Source organism: Apaloderma vittatum, unplaced genomic scaffold (assembly GCF_000703405.1).
Source record: "Apaloderma vittatum isolate BGI_N311 unplaced genomic scaffold, ASM70340v1 scaffold17450, whole genome shotgun sequence".
Taxonomy (NCBI): domain Eukaryota; kingdom Metazoa; phylum Chordata; class Aves; order Trogoniformes; family Trogonidae; genus Apaloderma; species Apaloderma vittatum.
Window position 1 is genome coordinate 7,299 of NW_009696418.1, and position 20,263 is coordinate 27,561.

The 20,263-nt window shown below is 43.5% G+C and overlaps 1 long non-coding RNA gene across 1 annotated transcript in view; it reads right to left on the reverse strand.

Moving 5' to 3' along the window:
• LOC104277976 overlaps positions 1-19,460 on the reverse strand; it is a 21,909-nt gene extending 2,449 nt beyond the window's left edge. Inside the window, exon 1 of the long non-coding RNA XR_717853.1 lies at positions 19,331-19,460. This is a non-coding gene — a long non-coding RNA (uncharacterized LOC104277976). The remainder of the gene's footprint in view (positions 1-19,330) is intronic.
• Between the last annotated feature and the right edge of the window lie 803 nt (positions 19,461-20,263).

The following is a 20,263-nucleotide window of genomic DNA, read 5'->3' on the forward strand; positions in this document are numbered from 1 at the left end:
AGGCTGGATGTTATTCTCAAGTCAAATAATGACTTTATGGAAGAGGACGGATGGATGGAGCCCTACAAACACAATGGTAGTAGCACTGACAAGCAGCTTGTCCGCTGAACCTAACTGGGAAAGCATGAAAATGTGAAAGAGCACCCAGGCTGTTCAGTGCTCACACACACTCCTCAGAAATTTAACAACGGCCATTTCTTGTGCACTTCATTGCAGTTCTATTTTTAGGTCCTTGTGAATATCAATAAGAAATGCAAAAGGTTTACGACGTTCAAATAGAAAGGGCTATTTGTGGTAGACAAATCCATACTTATTTAGGCAGTGTCATTTAAAAGATAATGCACAATCAGCACTAGATGCGTGACGCACAGTCTACAGTCAGGGAGCAGGATTTCAAACTTGTGTGGCTGCTGCATTGATTACACCAGGCAGGTCAATAAAGGAATGGTATGTGGCTCTAAATCTGATAATGAAGCTTTCACTGTGAGCCCTCCCTCCTCAAATACGGGTTAATAATATGTTCTGAACGATCCTAATGCAACGAGTATAGTGGGTTTGTGAGCAGAGTTTACGCAAAGAAACAGATTATACTCAAATCCTGCAGCCATTCAGAGCTGGGTCACATAGAAGCTGAGAAACTAGCTGTGCCATAGGGCTAACAGTTAAAAAAAAATACATTTTTCATATGCAAATCTGGATTTCATCTTAACATTTTGGGAATGTACGCACACTACAAGAATGCTTCTAGTCAAGCAGCCTAAGGAAACTTCACCCACCTTCCTGACAAGCTGGCAGGAAACAGCCTGGGTGTGATTTTTCAACTCTAGAAGTTCTGGTTTTAAAAAAAACAAAAAAAATCTTAAAAATGATTTCCAAAGGAAAACAGCGCAGCCACAAAAATTAAGCCTCTCCAGTCATGCTTTTGTGTGTGTTTGCACATGCCTACCTGCTCACAAGGCCATCCATACACATATGCATCTGGGGGCCCGCAGGAGGCAGGACATAATTTGGAAGCTGAACAGTAAAAATGGCTCTTCGCAGCTCCTGTTAGGCCCCCTGGTTTACACATGGCTCACAGCTGATACCCCACTGAATACATCATTCTGAGACATTATTGCAGCTGGAAAACTCTATAGCAGCGCTAAGTCACCTGTCAACATCAAGTAAGTCACAGCTTATTTATAGGACAAGGTTGGAAAATTTCTTCTTTTCTTTTCTTTCTTCATAATCATGCAAAATGGATAGCAATTCCGTTAGCCACATCAGTGGGAAAAAGCAACTGCCCCAAGCCTTGGGGCTGTCACAGTGTTTAAGTGGAATTTTCTACCGGCTGCACAATCCCCAAATGAACCATTTGTGGAAGTGTCTGGGCCCAAGGAACTGGGTGACGGGTTTTGCAGAAAATAAAGATTTCTAAGTATGGTTGATTATTGTCCGTGTAGATACTGATTGCTCTCCAGATCTTCCCTGGGGATCCCCCTCTGCCTGCCCTCTGGATGCGGATCAAGCCATTTGCACAGGACATCTACAATGAATATTTCTCTGTTTTTCTACATGCATTATTATGAAAACACTGGCATGACAATCTCCATTTTCAGAGCTCTGTGTCAAGAAGGAAAGCATCAGGATTGAAAGATGATCACTTTCAGCAGTTCAGAGAACTCTTACAAGCTATATACAGATTGAGAGAAAAAAATACACACACACAAAAAAAGCAGCACATGATGGAGCAAAGCTCCAAGCCAGGCAGTCAAGCTGAGAGTCTCCCATGCCGCAACGACATTCACTGCCAACAAATCACAGGTGTACTACACAGGAGCAGGTGAAAAAAATAAAATGCAACTGTGAGGGGTGTGATAATGGTTTGGGGCCATAATACATCCAGTCTATAGTGCCATTGTGCATCTGTTATGTATTTAGATATTTTGTACCAGCCGTCTAGAGGTACACTGCCTATGTACATGAGCATAAACACCTAAAAGACAATCCATTATATAGAGGTTAAGCAATGGCACAACAGGACTGGTAATGCCCATCACCCTCAAGTGAAATTCATAAGCCTTCCGCAGCGATTGGGTCTCTGGTGAAAGGTTAGAAAGCCTCTCTTTCCCCATCCAAATCCCAGTAGAAGGAACAAAAACCATTCCTCAAATAATTTCAGTAAGAATTATGGAAATAATAGATTCGTGCCACAAACAGCTAACGTGGAGCTCCACTCACGCCATCGAGTGACCCGTGCGCAGGAGCACACCGCATGTTTGGGAAAGGAAACACACAGCACTCGCTGCCCCCATCGCTTCCCCAGAGCTGGCTGCTCAGTCTGTGCCTGCAGACACCGGGGTTGCTGCGGCACTGCAAAACCACCTGGACGGAAAACACCGACCCTAGACTGGGAACAACAACCCTGGGGGTGATGCATGAGCACTGCTGCTGCATCTTGTGAGGCAGAGGTAATTCCTAGTAATCCCTATATTTTTCCCAACGTGCAGGGGCTTCCCCAGACCCAGGTGAGAGCCCAGGTGGTTTCTCTTCCTGATGCTCCCCACCTCCCTTCCCAGGTTTCCATCACCCGTTCAGGCATCGCCCAGCTCCAAGCCCAGGGATCAGGGTCTCGGCTGGGGCCTCCGCGGGGCTGTGCCCCCTCCTCCCTCTTCTCTCTCCTTTGCCCCCTTCAGACTGAGGCCAGGGGGAACAAGAGAAGCAGACCCTCGGTTGACTGCCAACACACACAGCTTGCCAGACAAAAACTAAACCTCAGAGTAAGGCACTGACTTGAAGCAAAGGTTCAAGTCTCACATTTGAACATATATATAAAAGAAGACAAAACAAAACCTCCAAATTGCTACAAACAGAAGTTAGAGTGTCTAAATATTTATGAAATACCATCTGCAGTGTTCTTTTTTCAAACAATGTTTTGCATCTTTTGAATTCCAACTGGTCCAAAAATCTCTCAGCCAACATTCCTGGTTATATATCCATAAACACACAGAGATATGTACACAGGTACTGTTTCCCTCTAACAGCAACGCAAAAAGAGGAAAATCTTTATGCCTTGACTTTATAAAGGGATTACTTTAGGCAGAGGACACAGGATGACCCTTGCTTTAGCCATCGGAGATTATGCTCTCTACAGAAAGCTGTGAGCCTTAAATTGGTGCTGCTCTAATCCTAAACTGGAGAGGCATTCAAGGGATGCCATGACCCAGAAGAGCAAGAGGAAAAAAAACGAAATTTTAAAAAAAAAAAAGCACACTGAAGGCAAGGGGAGGAAAAAGGGAGAGACAAAGGGGGAAAAAAGGAGAGCAGCCTTGCCTTACAGGATAAACCTATTTATTTTTAATTTCTGGTTGTTACTTTCCCTTTGGTATCAGACTAAAGAAAAATCACCTTTGTACCCCCTTGCAGTTTGTACGTGCTTATTTTTAGAACTGCTTGACAATTATCCAAGGGTCTAAGACTAACAGATGGCCTGTCTTAAAGCCTCATATGTTCACTAGTTTGCACTTCTGACAAACAGTAAATGTACTCAAGAGTGTGCCATAAACAGGGCTGAATGAATACTCAGAACAGAATTTAGTTAATACACTTCATTAAAACTGATAGCGGTAACCAATGTTTCCCATAAAACCAGGTGTTAATTGCCCTTCCAGTTGTTTCAGGTAATTCTTACCCAGTGACATTTATATGTTTAGATCATAGCTTTTCAGGAAATACAGTATAACTTCTTTCCTTTCCCCTGGTATTTCACCTGCTACATAAAATGCTTGTAACAAGTGAACTCCAAGTTATCATGGTACTCAATAAAAAAAAAAAACTTGTCACGCAAGACAGGTTCACATGTGCCCTCTTTATTTGAAGAATCCCTTGAAAGGGAGGTAGAGGCAAACGAGAGGTGGCACATCCTTTGTGAAAGGAAACGGCTGCCTGTGTTACTGCTTCCTTCATCTCTGAGCATCTGATAGCTTGCCGTGCGTCAGTCAGTCCCCGTGTCAGCACACTTGGAGATGGCACTTCAACAAATGCAGTTAGGAAGCTGTCCTTTACAAGTTATTGAACCAAGAAAAAAAAATAAAAATCACTTCGAGTGTCTAAGAAAATACGCCTGGAGGTTTGCTGTCAGCTGAAAAGTGAAGTTGCCTGTTTCCAATGAAAATACTTACATCTGAGTTAGTCTGACGCTTGCACATAGTTCACTACTCCGGGACCAAATGCACCTTTCAGTGGCACAGGGACACAGCAATACCTGTCTGTGCCAGGACAGAGCTGGTCCCGGCACCCCTGGGGTTTCTGTACCCGCGGTACCTGCTCGTCAGGGGGATCCCCTGAGCCACCCCCAGAAAGGCGCCCACCTCCTCTGGCAACCAGGACCTGGCACTTCATCTGGAGTCAATGGGAAGATTCGAAATTCGTGAAATATTTACAGGGAAAAAAAGCCGCTCCACGTGTGACCGACTAAACACTGTCTGCTTTTATTTTTCATAAATCTTTTTTGTGTGGCCGGCGTGTTCCTGTACTGCAGTGCCACTGCCCAGGCGCTGCTCTGTAAAAGGCAGGCAGGCCCAGGAGCCCCCTGGCTGCCGGTGCTCTGCACCCCTGGGGCTGTGCGCTCAGCCGCCCTGCTGCACCCTGCCCACAACACACTCCTGCAGTTTCATCTCTATACTTATGGCACTCCCATTAATTTCAATGTATTCTTGAAATTTGATAGGCATTTCCATGTTATTCTGGGTTTGAAACATAACCTTTTTATACAAATATTTTTTTTTTGTCAGTGCCAGCCTTTTCTCACACTAGCTAAGGATTTTTTAGATGACTTATGAATTTAATCTCTCTTTTAATTCAGGTTGTTTAGTCCTAATCAGACTTTGACAACTCACCTAACATGCTTTCTCCTTTCCACTTGAGACTAATAATTCTATATCATCAGTCTTCTAGACCTGCCATCTCTTTCTATTCTTCTCTAAAAACTGTGAATAAACCAAGGTGAGCCTATTACAAGTGAACTCCAAATGCAAGCCTAAGCCTGGCACAGCCTCTCATATTCAATTAAATGCCTCACTGAAAAGTCTATATGCATCTTCCAAAAACACTGGGTAAAATGCTGAAGCACAAAGCAAACTGAAGCCTTTGGGAAAATCTCCTTACCACGGCACTTTGGAAATAAAAACCACAGGAGAATACATTATTAAGAGATAACCGGAGTCTTCTGTTGGAGAAACTAGCCGTAAACACACCATGATTCACTGAGGCACCCAATGAAACCAGGGAGCTAATAATACCTGTCCTGAGGGACTGCACGCTCCTGAGAATTTCACTCAGAAATGCAAATTTATCAACGTCCTTGCGACTTGTAGTCTACAGTATGCCATGCGCAAGATCAAAATAAGCTGAAGGAAGAACCTTACACTTCCTAAATGTAAAGCGAGAGGGACAAATTTAATTACTGTTTTCAGAAGTGCATAAAACCAGAATATTTTTAGAATTCCTCCACTCCTCTCTCAGCGCCACTGTTCCTCCCTGACTGGCTCCCAGAGCCATTGCTGATCCTGAGAGCAGAAGAGGGCCTGTAGGATCCCAACATGCTGCTCTGCCAACAACACTCAGTGCTTTAACCTCGCCTGGCCAGCCCACGTATTTCTGGGGAGCTGGTCCCACGGGCGCCCGGCTGCTCGGGGCCTTGGTCCCTGCTGCACCTCCAAGGACATGGCCACCCACCCAGCACGCACCAGCACACGTGCCTTTCGCCCAGCTTCAAAGTAACCCTCCGAAGCTGCCCTAATGAATACAAACACCTCACTTCCAGGCCGTTTCCAATCTCAGCCACACACTAATTCCAGACAGCATCTGCTGCCCACAGGCACACTCCTTTGCCTGCACTACACCAAAAGCTTAAATGCACCATCCAGTGCTGTCTTGTTTTTATCCGCTTACGGGTCCTAGTCAGGGAAGCAATGATGTTTCAAAAGCATTTGCAAGAGGAAAACCATTTTTCGGGAATCCTTCTTAGGTGTGCCTCTCAAAACATGGTTTGTTGATTTATTTGAAGCCTATCTGAAGCATATCTCGAAGCATATCTCATTAATCCCTTCTTGATCCAAGGTAAATCACACTGCAGAAGCCAGTTAATTGTTCATTCCTGTGAGGGCTGCCATCATTGTTATGGGACCCCTTGTGCCTCTTCTATAAACACTAAATGATTTCCTGATTAATTTTAGGACAAGGACTACATCCTCTCACACTCTTTTTCCTCAAAAAAAGTACTTGAAGCAAAAGGGAAATGCTTTCCGCACAGTACTTTTAGCAGTCACCAGTCAAAATGCATAGACAAAAGCTTCACTGAGTGACCGTTTCCATGGGAATACAACCCAACAAAAGCCAGGAAATTCAAAGTTGAACCTAAAACAGGTTCCTTAATTTGCTCTGTTGGGGTCACTGAACACCATCTGATTTTCTGTACCCTTTTTTTCTGCTCCAGTTTGGTATTGCTGGTGTTAAGGACCAGGTATGAAACAATTTCAGTGTTAACTATGAATTTTAGTGCAAAAATTAAGAGGGGCAGATCTTGCACTCTTCAGTCAGGCAACATCCTCCACCAAATGATGGAAGTTGCAGCTGAATCGAGTTCCTTGGACCCGATAAGCACGTGCAGGCAGGTGGACCTCACATGAGCCCTGTATCCCGCGCTGCCCATCAGTGCATCACAGCCCTTCTATGGGTAATTCTTTTACAATGTGGCAACTAAAGTAAAATTCTCTCTAATGGAATACCGATCTGACAAACTGCATGCCTTGCGTTATGGACACGTTTTGCTTAGAGGCAGATAAACACTCCTGTCACACAGCGCTCACATACTGCTTGGGCTGACAAAATGGCTGGTTGTGACCTGTCGCCTTGGATGTAATGGCTGTTATTGCTGGTTTCTAATTTCAAAAGGGGCATAGAAGTCCTCCAATGCAAGTGTCTCTGCTATAAAATAGCAAGGCCACAGTTTATAGAAGTACTTTGCATGCTGCCCCATTAGTGTACATCCCACCAGCAGAGCAGAAATCTGTAGACAGGATTGTGCTCAGCTCTCTGCCCACTGCTTTGAGGAATTAACCCCAGAGGAGCTAGTGGTGTGAAAGAGCCAAGCAGGATTTATTCCCCATAAGTAAAAGAGGGGCCAAAATATCCCCGACATGAGCCACCTCCTCCAAGACATCACAAGACAAAACAGTGAGGTGACATCGCTGTGGTATGTGTGAAAACAACTGTAACTGTTAGAAGATGGGGTTTTGCAGCCAGTGCTACTCCATTACGTCGTCACTGGTCTCAGAAAAATCTGCCTTCTAAACAGCAAGCTGCTACATTTTAAACAATCATGACTTCATGAAAAGGCTAAGAACATGTATTGCCCCAAAGAAGGACAAATTTTTCCTAAGCAAATATCACAGAATCACAGAATGGGTTGAGTTGGAAGGGTTCTTAAAGACCATCTAGTTCTAATGCCCCTGCCAGAGGCAGGGACACCTCCCACTGGACCAGGTCACTCAAAGCCGCCTCATCCAACCTGGCCTTGAACCCTTCCATGGAGGAGGCATCCACAGCTTCCCTGGGCAACCTGTTCCAGCGCCTCATCACCCTCACACAGTGAAGAATTTCTTCCTTATACAAATCTAAATCTACCCTTTTCCAGTTTGAAACCATTATCCCTTACTCTATCACTACATTCCCTTGTAAAAAGGCCCTCCTCAGCTTTCCTGTAGCCACCTTTGAGTACTGGGAGGCTTATATATATACACCTTATACTCAAAGTATAAGGTGTCCCTGGAGCCTTCTCTTCTCCAGGCTGAGCAACCCCAACTCTCTCAGCTTGTCTTCATAGGAGAGATGTTCCAGCCCTCTGATCATCTTTGTGGCCTCCTCTGGACCTGCTCCAACAGGTCCATGTCCTTATGTTGGGGGCCCCAGAGCTAGACACGGTACTGCAGGTGGGGTCTCACAAGAGCAGAGTAGGAGAACCACCTCCCTCAACTTGCTGGTCACACACCTATGTTCTAAACCTCCTCTCTACTCCTTTTGGAGACACAACACTGTAAGGCACGCACGACTGATACACTATACACAGTCGAACCTCAAGGCCCAGGGCAACTTACTCAGGTTTAACTGTGCAGCAGAAACAAATGATCAGGCAGGAGCTCCCTTGAGGGCTGGCGCAGCGCAGGCAGTGCTTTGTTTCTGCATGGTGCAAAGCTGAGGCAATTTGGTTCTGTGGCACAAGACACGCAAGATGCTCTGCCGTGAATCACCTCAAGCACGGCTGAGTTGATAAGCTCAGGACTGCTGCTGCCAAATCAGGGCTGGCTCATGCAGAGCAGGGGTGATGGAGCTCCGCTGAACCCAAGCTGACCTTACACAAAGCCATGAGATGTCTCTACATTGATCTCATCAGCACATAGGGTCTTATCTCTATCATCTAGATTTTTCCAACAAAGCCCCATCACCTCATTAAGGATACACAGTTTAGTATCTTGCAGGTCGTTCTATTAACATGAAACATGAAGAAAAAAGAGAGCATTAGTAATCCGCTCATTAGCAGTTACTGCACAAGTCGGATCACTGCACATGTGCATCCAGCCCACACACCAAACATTCCCATCCCATTTGGCAGGGGCGTTGGACTAGATGATCTCTAGAGGTCCCTTCCAACCCCTGACATTCTACAATTCTATGATTTTCATTTAACATAAGCAGAAACTGCAAAACAGGCACAATCAGGAAATACACCGTATTCTAAATTATTTTACCTTTCTTCCTTTCCTTTCTAGTCAAATGGAGATATAAAACTACTCTCAAAATAGGATGTTAAGGCAGAGACTTCATTACGCAAACATCAGTTTAGGACTGAACATACTTCTCTGAAAGCAACTTCAGAAGGAGCAAGTAGCAAGGTTGCTCCAGGAGTCTTGTCAGGTCCCTGAAATTAGGCTGGGCCAAAAATGCCAACAAGCTTCCCGACAAGAGGATGGAGGTGGAGGCAGGGACAGCCCTGTATGTGAACCCAAGTGCAGAATGGAAAGTTACTGACTTTCTATTATTTTTCCTTTCATTCTTATCAGGCCCCATTTTTTCCTGACTATTCACCTCATGCCTCTTCTTTATACCTGACCTCTCAGAGCAATGCAAATAGGTAAGGCAGTGAATTAGCAGGAATCTCTTGTGTTCTTTAAAATCCCCCTGGGAAAACTGGCCCTCAGGATCAGGCTGGAGGGCAGGACCAGCAGCCAGGGCTGGAACTGCTGCTCCTGATGCCTTTCACTGGCCAAGGAGATAAACCCTAAGATTACGCCCTAAATCTCTTACTCGGCAAACCAGAGGTACACCCAAAGCCTTTCCAACTCCTTCATGAAACTGTTTTTCTAATTCCATCAACTAGTAAAAGTGATGGGGGTTCTACCAGCACCACAGCAGTAGGCAGCAGCAGCACAGTATCACTCCAGGATTTCCTGTCTGGAATTTAGGCTTCACGTCTGAAATACAACACGCACGCAACATTTGTATGACTGAGGAAACACAAGACGCTCACCACACATTTATTATCTTCCTGGGGAAATGATATAGAGGACTGAAGAGACTGTATTTACTCCCTCCCCAGCTGCTTTTACAATCTAATAATTTATGTCTCCTGGACATAAATTTCAGATTTAAACGAAATCCCCGAAACCTAAAGAAGCCACATGGCAGAGGCTAGGGCAGTATTTCTTTCTGTTTTGGAGACGGAGAGCTTAATGCATTGCTCTGGTAAGCAGTAGCCTTAAATTCGGGGCGGGGAGAAGAGACAAGCAATCAGACTATGGCAGACCCTAGATGCAAATACAGGCAACTCTGTTTACTACCTTCATAGACAAAGTTTAAAATATCTGTTTATTGAAAATTATTTTCTTGGTCCATGGGGGTTTATCTAGGTTTATGCTGAGATGTTTATTTTTTCTGCAGCAGTCATACTGGGGGATTCTTCTACAACATTTTCCATACACAGTAGCTATGTATCATTCACATTTCTGAAAACTGAGGTGCTTCCTATGACGTAAGAAATCTCTGCAACTAGAAACAACTGTATGAATTTTCAGAAAAATAAAATAAATAAAATGCGTCTCCAAACCATTCTAGTCAGCAGCTAATATAGCAGTGCTCTTAAGGCAAATGTAAAAACTCAGGGTATAAATTCATGTTAACTGTTACAAATACATCCATCTGTTCACAGACTAACTAGTGACTGAAACTGATGAATCCACCAAAATGTAATTTTCGAGCCCACTAGCGTCTGTTCTCTTCTAGTAATAAAGTAAATGCTTTTCAGTAACTGTGCTGCTTTTGAATACCAATTTCAATTTAAGTAGGTGTGGTTCGCTCTAAAAAAAAAAAAGAAAAAAAATTAAAATAGCAAATGCATTTTCTTTCCAAAGGTCAAACTAAGCTTTTAAAGAACAAGCAACATTTCAGCAAGGCAGAGAGAGGACAAAATTCTAATGAGATAAATGGGCTGTGTAATGACTGAGAACCACGGCTGCCTCAAGTTTCCTGAATGGGCTGTAGGATAGAATTTGGCACAATCTGATGTTGAAGCTTATATCTCTTTTACTGCAAACAAGAAATTCACTAAAATATATAAATAATGAATGTGGCTGGGGATCTCTGCTGGTACTATTGGTGGTTCTGCAAGATGCAGGAGCAGAAACATACGCTGCTCCATGTTTTTGTTATTAGTGAATCCTTGCTCTCCAACAATAAACATAGAATATTTTATCTGAAATGGCTTCTGTAGCATATACAATATAAGTTTGAGCCCTCTAAAAAGTGCCAGCAAATTGCAGAAAGATAAGTTACAAAGACGTACCTAATTTGCTGTGATGAACTGTGTGCATGCTTCAGTGATCAAAACTGCAGCTGAGACCTATTATATTTAATGATCTAGACATTTCTTGTGAAAACACTCAGGCATATACTGTTACGTCTGGACAAGCGTCCCCGTTTGGCTCTAGCAGCAAGCAAATGAAGAGACTGAACTTTAAAAGGATGCTGTACACCACCTTCGATGAGCTCGTTAAAATGGAGGCTGATCAACCTCCACTATTTTCCTTAAATAATGTTTATGCCCTGCTCTTTCCAGTGCAGCATCCCTCTTCCTTTGAAAAATGAAGTCAGTTCCTCCGGATGCTAGCGACACTTACAGGAGAAAATGGAGCTGATCCATACTCAGACCCCAAACTCCCTTCCATGGCAGCTACTACAGGAGAAGAAAAACAAAAGGGCTGTATTAGACATCTCTTCCCACCAGCAAACTAAAATTGTGGCACGAAGTTTTGGAGAGAAAACAAAACAAAACATTGTTTTATCTCCCTATATACTACACAAATGTTCTGTTCCTACTTTAAGGACTATATTCTGCTTAAGAAAGGCATGTGCTCCCCAGCCAGGTAGGGCCAAGCAGTGGTACCTGGATCTGCTGTCCCGGAGGACACCATCCCCACACAGCTGGCTGTGCCCACAGCCATGCTCGCGGACCCACAGCCCCTGTGCTCTGCGGCTCCACACTGAGCAGCAGGAAACGGGGCTTCTTACCATCTTCCTACAGGAATTTCACCTTGTAAACATACAAAAGACTTCCGAATAGAATGTCTGAGGCTTCTATGGCTTTACGAGTGGCTCCTCCGAAATTTTCCTGCATAGATCTGAGTATACTGCTCAACCTCCACCTTTCCAAATTTGTGAAATGGGAAAAACAACCTCAGAAAAAGTGCTAGTAAGCTTAATTCATTCAACAAAACCCACAGAGATCTGCAGAGAGAAGCCACACAGAATTCTTGCTGCCACACTCAAGAGCTCATTTTCTTCCTCCCTGGTCAGTCTGAACCTCTTTCTATCATTCATTGTTCAATAAAACAGAGCAAAACACAAATGTGTGCATTTGAAATAAGGATTTCAAGTGTTATTTCATTCACCTGAGGAGCTGCTAAATACTATCACAGTGGTAATTTGTGATAGTGTGGTACAGAATGAAGAAAAGGTATGTGTTAATTGTTGACATAACAAAATTAATTTTCCATCCCTAAACTTTTTCTCCTCTCTCCTGTGAGCTCTGATGCAATGTTACTGACTGGCACTGCTGAAATGCCAACTTGCATTTCTCATCCTTAATTTCTCTCTAAATGTCATTAGTAATTGTTATTGCCAGACCAGAGAGTGCAATCTGGTCTTTCTGAAAGAAAATCCATTTCTCATTTCTTCTCCTGTGCTTCCTCCTTTTGGTCAAGGATGGATGTTTAACATAGCCCATGCGCTCTGTTTCCGAGAAGATGGGAATGCATTAATGTATCTGGAAGTAAAACATTCCAATTTACTTACATATAGTACACCTGGATCTTTACGAATACCAAACTGTATATTCAGGAACATATTTAAAGCACATCTTTCAAGAACACTAACAGATTTTAATTGAATAAAGCTAACAAGCAGGGGAAGGAAACACCCTTTAATTTGTGCATACAGACTCCTCTCTGGATGCTTCCATAAACTGCTCCTTTTGGTGGGCAACAATGTTGTCAAATATAAAAGTGAATTATATGATTTTTCTCTCTTTCTGTCACATGGAAAACAAATGTCTTCAGGGAGATGTGTAAACTGGTCTAGCTTCAGTCTGGATTAACATACCACCCTCATTTATCCACACAAGTAAAAGTGGTTTCCATCCCTAAGAGGGGAGGTGATATTAGACATCTGTGTGCAGGGGAAAAACCTCAAAGTTGAAAAGGTGGTCTTCTTGCACGTCATTATATGTTGCACCAGCAATTTGTATAGTTATGTGCAGCTCCTACGCAGTTTGGTGTCCAATACTTAAAGGCAAGTAGCATCTTGGCACTTCCAAGTCAATTTTAGGAAGGACTCTGTGTCATGACAGACCTTTGACTGGGCCCTCCATAATCAGCACGTCTCACACCTGTGTGTCTGCATTATGTTTGTAACATATATAAAGTAACTCGTTTAAAGCTAGGCTGCATTTCCATATCCATTAACTAAAGGCATCTTATCTCAGAAAAAACAGACATTTGGACATTTCCAGCCAGGAACTGTGCTTTCAATAAACACAATTGATGCATATACATTGTCTCTTGGCGGCTTACACTCCTGCCCATCTGTTGGGATGGCATGGTGCCCACGCCAAAGTTGGTTGGACCCTCGCCCTAGGGCATAGATGACAGGCAACGACGGGTTTAGCTGGGCAGCCTGAGCAGCGGATCCAAGTGCCATCTCTGCTGTAGGAAGCCCCTTCTGTGTGCCAGCGCTGCCACATTGGAACGACATGCCTCCTTACACTTGATCACACATGTTGACACTTGGGTGCGCTTAAGTGCATTAATGACTGAAACGATGCCTTTCACCTGGCTCCCTTTTTTTTTTCCCCCCACTCTGCATTGCTGCTGGGTTCTCTGCACATGTTAATGTGAAGTTGCCTACACTTTGTGAGCCATGGTAGCCACAGAACGGAGTTAATGGTGTGAGAAATAAAAGAGGGCTTTTTGTTATGGGACGCGCGACTCCGGTGCCAGACATTTCCAAGCTTCATCTCAAGTGAGTCTTTGCAGACTTGAGAGATCTTTCTGCGTCTCACTGAAGAGACTTTGGGGATGATAAAGATGCAGCAATGCATTGATCAGAATCACCTTCCCAAACGAAAAAAATGCCACTATGTCAAACACAGGGCACCTCAAGGGTTCTGCACCACCCTCTGTTTCAACAGAAGTAGCACCACAAAAAGCCAATGTGGTCTGGAGTACAGGGCTGTTCCAACAGCAGCCCCAGACGCAGGGAACACCACCTCACCTTGAGCTAGGGAAGAAAATCACACAGAGGTGCGTGAGCACGAAGAGCCCTTACATAGAGCATTCACCTCGCTGGATGTCAGGCCCAGGAAACCTCCAGCATCACCCACATGGAACCTCAACCGCAGCTGCTGCAGAGCCCAGCGACAGCCCCACACAGTCTGCGATGGCATTTCTTAGCTTTGGCCCTTTACTGAGCCTGCTACTAACCCAACATTTTTGAACAGCCATGTATTCTTTCTCCCTTGAATTTAAACATACGTATTGAAAACTAGAGACGTAGTAGGTAAACCTCTTCCCTCCTGCGACTTCTTTCTTCCTCTCCCCTTCTGTGTTTTATTAGAGATAAAACTTGTGGGTTTGCAGTCCATAAAGAATGTTCAGGCAGATAGACTCAACATGATGGGTATGTGCCTACAGCACTTTTAATTTTTAATTATTGTTAGTTATAATTATCTGACTGCGTCTGAATGAAACCCAGCAATATGGCTGGAATAGATTTTGGTATTCTCGTAATTTATTAGCTTTGTAACTACTAATAATTAAAATTTAACAATACTCCAAGCACCATAGCAACATTTTTTTAGAAACGCTAGCCAAATCTGCTAGGATAACCGACTAGGTCATTTACAGGACTTTAAAGGACTAACACTAAGAAAAAAAAAAAGAAAAAAAGGAAAGATAGATAACAGACTTTTAAGAGCATACTAACGACCAAAATGCAAAGATGTGAACTCCCTTTAAAATAAAAATCTATTTTACTTGTGGAAAATTAATTCTACACATGGTTATGTGGGTGTTCCATATGAAACATAGGAAGGGCTTGTGGTTTGTTTTCAGCAAGAAGCTCCTGGTGTTTAATGGCTAAGTCACACATAAGTTCTGAAATACAGCAAAAGTTACATTAAGTGAAAGTACTGCCTTGAGAGAGAGTCACAGTTCAGGTCCCATTTGTCCTGCCATCCACACACTCCCCCAGGGAAAAATATTTTCTGCAACTTCATCAAAATACCACAGATCTGCTTTTCTCTCACTGACTGTATGGACACTGGAGCCCCGAAGCACTAAGATATTTCAGACTGTCACAAGCACGCAGGGATGTTTAGAAGAAAAATTCTACTCCTATTTCAGTAAGCTTGCTTGTACCTCCAGAAAGTAGGTAAAGCCCATCTTTCAAGTAGCAACTAGAGACATTAACGACTAAAAGATTTGGAATAGCTGGCTAGAGGACTGAAATTGCTTAAGTCTTTCTTCAGCGCTCGACCATCGGTGGTAACCTGAGCCCTCAGGTGCAGCCCTGCAGACCAGTCTGGATGCAGGTGGGTCAGTACAAGCCAAGGGGCTCTTGTCCTCCCCATGTGCTTCAGGGGACACTCTGGTACCCAAACAGCCCCACGGATCACTGGCACAAGCTGCTGGAGATGCTGCTCCTCACGGCCCCACTCCCTGGGAAGGATGGGCACAGAACAGCACTAACATCCTCCTTCAGGCCACATCTGACTGTGCGGTGGCTCGCTCTCATGTCCCCCTTGCTGGGGGCAGGATGCAGCCCACTATAGAAGACATATCTAACACCGAGCTGACATTAAAAGCAGAATTAAAAAAAGAAAACCTGCTTAGGGCTTGATCTGCTGTAATCAGCAGAAAGAATCCCAGGAACTTTGATGTGGACCAAATCAAGCCCCTGGAGGACATTCATGGTAAATCATTATTAATATAATGAGTGCAATTTCTGTACAGCAAGCTTGTGCCTGTTTATGGATACATGAAAACTGCCAGCTTTTCACATAAAATAAAATGAGGAGGGAGACAGACCACAGTGTTAGCCAATGAGCCATAGTAGCCACTCTCTTTTCGCTATGTGTTCATTTAAAGAAACTGGGCACTTAAAATAACAGCGCATTCCTCCGGTGAAGCTCTCTTAATTTAGTGGTTTGACATATCTCCAAATCTGAACAGAAAAGAAAGCCCTTTATTCATAGCAGGCAATAAAACTCCTGAACACCTGTGCTAGGAAAGACCTGGCAGGTACTCTGCTCCCTTGGTACGTGGATTATTTGCGCATTGTTTATTATATCCCTTGCTTTAGTTTTCATCAATTGTAATCATTTAGGAGGAAATGGTATGACTAACAGTACACAAGCAAACCACAGGAATTAATCCTTTAAATACAAATATTTCATTGGTTATGTGATGGCTCCTTGGAAAAAGCAGTGTGGCAAAAGAGTACCTATGAAAATCCTCCTTAAGTATTCTCTGAAAATCACTGCTCAGTCACAATTTGCTCAACACAATTCGCAATGCAAGCCATTGATAAGGTACCTTTCCCTGCTATGAATCACACCACAGATACAACTCCCAGCATCCATGGTTTCTGACCCATCTTTGGTGCTGGCAGGGCTTGCTGCTACATTTTAAAAAGTAAAGACCAAAATTTCAGTTGTCAAGAAGCTGGCTCATCTCCCACGTCTGACTGCCCTGTGGCTGCAGCTGCCTGGAGAAGCGGGCGTGCCTGACCCAGCGCTGGAGCGGGGCTCTGGTTGAAAGGGCTCTGTCTGCCCCACGCATGAAGAACTCCCAGACCCTTACCTCTAGACTTGTTTCAGTAAGCGTGTTTCAGCAGGGGGAATAAAATGCCATTGCCTTGGTGGTCTACACGTTAGCTATAACTTTACTTTTTTCCAGGCGATTTTCATCACATTCGTAGCCGCCAATCTTACAAACTGAGGATGTGAAAAACACGGAGCTGCCAGCCTTTCCTCTTCTGCCCTAAGGGTACGTGGGGTTATCACACCTACTGTTTCCTTTGTGTTTCATACCTAACCTTACCATGTTTTCTTTCCTTGTTTCCAAAGAGATAGTGTAAGCAGTTAAATAACATTGTTTTCTTCTGGCAATATCATCAAGGTAACTCCAGATTCACACCAGAATTTTCACTGTTTATAAAATAAGCTCAGCTCCTTGGAGTTTCTTAAGCCTTGGTTTCATGGCTCCATCAGACAGTGTAAACTAGAAAGCATAAACCTACATTAAAATACAGCTACTAGTTCAGAGGTGGGAAGAGGATTTGACTGCTTCCAGAGAACTACGCTGCTGAAACAGTATTTGCACCAACCACTGAAAGTACGTTTACAGCGGTAGCGCTTCTCTTCACAAGGCACATGGGCACTTCCAGGCTTAGCTGGTGTTTACTCTGTTTACAGAGATGTTCACAAGTCAGCAGGGCTAATTCATGCCACTCCATGACGTCTCCAAAAGTTACCTGTTCCCTGTGCTGCCTGTCATTTTCCCCACTGCCCTTGTTTTTCTTGCTTTTCTGTAAGCATCACACTCTGAATTTCTTCTTATAATAGTTGAATGTTCAACTTTTTTTAAAAAATATTTTCAGTGGTTTCACTTAAAAATACAGAGAATTAAAATAAAACATAACTTCAGATTTTGACACTAGTTATTTTATGCCATTGGGGAAAGCAAGATCAGAACTGAAAAGTCAAATTCATCAAGCAAAACCCCTTGATGGATGATGATTTGCCCACACATGAACAATTGCACAGCTAAGAGACTGAAAGGTTCATGCAGATTTAACCCTAACTAGAAGCTGAACAAATCATTCACCAATATAACACTAAATCTTCATTACTCTACAAAAATATACAGAGCAGCTGAGGAATTTAGAGCAAGCAGTTTACACATCAGAAACGGATGAGATAACCGTGCCAAGGCAGACAGGTTCAAAAGTTTTGTGCATTTCTAACTGATTCATACACACATTTTGTGTCCTCCTTGCCTCAGGTATTTGGATAGGAAAATCCCTGGCATCAAGTAAACACACATTTCTGAGTCACTGCTGAAATAAAGACTAAAATTGGGCAGCGAAGTGTCGAATTTTCATTCAGCCAACACCATTCAAAACTACTTGTGTAATTACTATAAGCACAAAAATTTGAAGTGCACACAAATCGTGCATAAAACCTGGAAAATTACAATCATAATTTATCTGATTAAAGCTGCTATTTGCAGCAATTTTGCAATGCACAACACTTCAGAATTGAAAAAACTATGTGATTAAAGTGGTTAATTGCAATAAAACGGGCTACTGTTAAGACTATAATTTAATAAGGTTCTCTTTATTTGACCACTCGATTTTAAAGGTTAATGCAGTGACCTAGGAAGCCAGTGTGCCCGTTTTAATTGTGCTGGCTTGGTGACCAAATGCCACTTTAAAGGAAAAACGGGAGGAAAATTCAGAGCCAGCTTTGCAAGCTACTGTTGCCTTCATAAAACGTTCATAGTAAGAGCACGCAAACCCAAAAATCTGCTGACTTTATTAAAATATTAACAAGGTATAGTTAAAACTTTTGTACACTTATGCAAATCAGGTTGCTAGAACAAGGGAAAAAAGAGATTCCCCCGGGAGAGAAAAATAAAATAAAATCAACAAAGTGAAAAGATCAACCGTCCTTCCACAGCATGACAGCACGACACAAGAGGCAGCAGCTTGGGAATTCAGCAAGATAAATAAAAACTCTCCAAAGTTTAAGTAAATCATGGTTTATAAAGCTAACAGCAGCATTCTATAAAAAGACCGCATTTGCCAGGGGATGGCAGCCGTACCGCAGTGCCGTGCCAGGCAGGCAGGGTGCCAGGGCGGGCACCTCCCTGTGGGCTCTGGGGAAGGGCGAGCGCCGGGGCTGTTCCCCAGGAGGTGTTGAGCACACACGCCACGGAGGCTTCAGCATCTATGTGGCTTTAGGACCAGAGGTATCAGATTTAAACCCCAGCCTCACCAGCACAGCTCCGAAGTAGCCCCCAAAAGCAGCTGCAGCAGCATGCCCAGGTCAGGGTCCAGCCCCTCCGAAAGGGCTGCTGCACGCGGCAACGGGCGTGGGCCAACCTCTGGCTTTATGGAGGCTAAAATTGCTGTGGCCGTGGCCCCCCGTGCTGCCAGGGAAACTGGCACGTAATGCCTGGTCTATTCAACCTGCAGCTTCTTAATGTGCTAGTGCCTTGGTGAAGCTTCTAACTGAGCTTCTAATTGAGCTGCACCCACACTTTGCTCCCACATCTCGGCAGGAACATTCCTTTAGTTCCGACTTAACAGTGAGGAAGGGAGGGGGCAGCTACCATTTGCTTAGTCTTTGTATGTTAATCAGTGCCTAAATTATTAATGGAGAAAAAGAAATTATTTACAAGGTGTTTGACGTAGACATGTCAGGATGTAGCAACACTGCTGTCAAGAGAAATACTCATAAAGAATTACGATATCTGTCTTGTCTTATTTATTTATTCCAGCCATGCTCAGAGACTCGTCTCTCCTGATAGCACCCAGGGAGGCAAGAGGAGACCGAGAGACTGTTCCAGGGCAGAAGAGATGGTATCAAGGGTACACACCTTTTCTAAATGCTGCACGAGGGTGGCAGTTGCACAGAGAAACCAACAGCTTTAAGCTTTTACTCCTGTTGTAAACATACCTGAAGCTCTGTTTGAAAGAAGAACTTCTGTGGACACTGGGAACAGTCATAAATTTTATCTTCCTGCCCATGGACTGCAAAGATGTGCTGCTGCAGTTTGTTTGCCTGTACAAAAACTGAAACAACACAGTACGATTAGTTAAGATTGCTTCGTATAAGGCATCTCACCTGGAACTACACTTTTATGATTGCAAAGACTCTGAAAAGTCCAAGGATATCTGCCAGAGAAGTGCGATACACTCGGTTCAATCCTTACAAGTAGTCAATTTAGAGTCTCCAGGCTGACAGCCAGCTTACTTGTAACAGGCTCTAAATCCTGTACGGATTTTTGATATTTCACATAAAGCTAACACTGTCCACGGGTAACTGGAAGAACTCAATCATCAGAATAGAGAAGACGTCACTGCTCCTGCGGGGAGCCCTGGGCCCACGGCAGGTGCATCGAATGCATTTTTAATGCAGGACAACTGGGCCAGGAGAAGCCTTGATGGCTGGTCTGGAAAACACGTGGCCCAGAACAGCATTTCTGGCAGACATGTGAATCTAAAAGGCCAGACTTGTCACAATTTTTAGACCTTTTAAATGGGTTGTCCATTCAGTATTAAAAAAAAAATAATTATGATTTAACATCACAAATGTCACAGCATCTGCATTCTGATTTTGAATCAACAATTATTCCGACTTTATCTAGTGAAATTTGGAAGTGAAACACACTGAAGTGCAGGCTTCAGCTGGTTAAAAATATATCCCATTTATTTTTTGTCTGTTTTATATGAATGATCATCAGTATGTGAAAATAGTTTCTTCAGTGGAGTTAAACACATGCACTCAAAAGAGCTATTTTTATGGCACTACTCAGGAAAGGATAAATTAATTCCAGGCTCACACAAAAAGCAGGTTCTCGAATTGTGTGCCAACCCTCAGGAGTGTGGG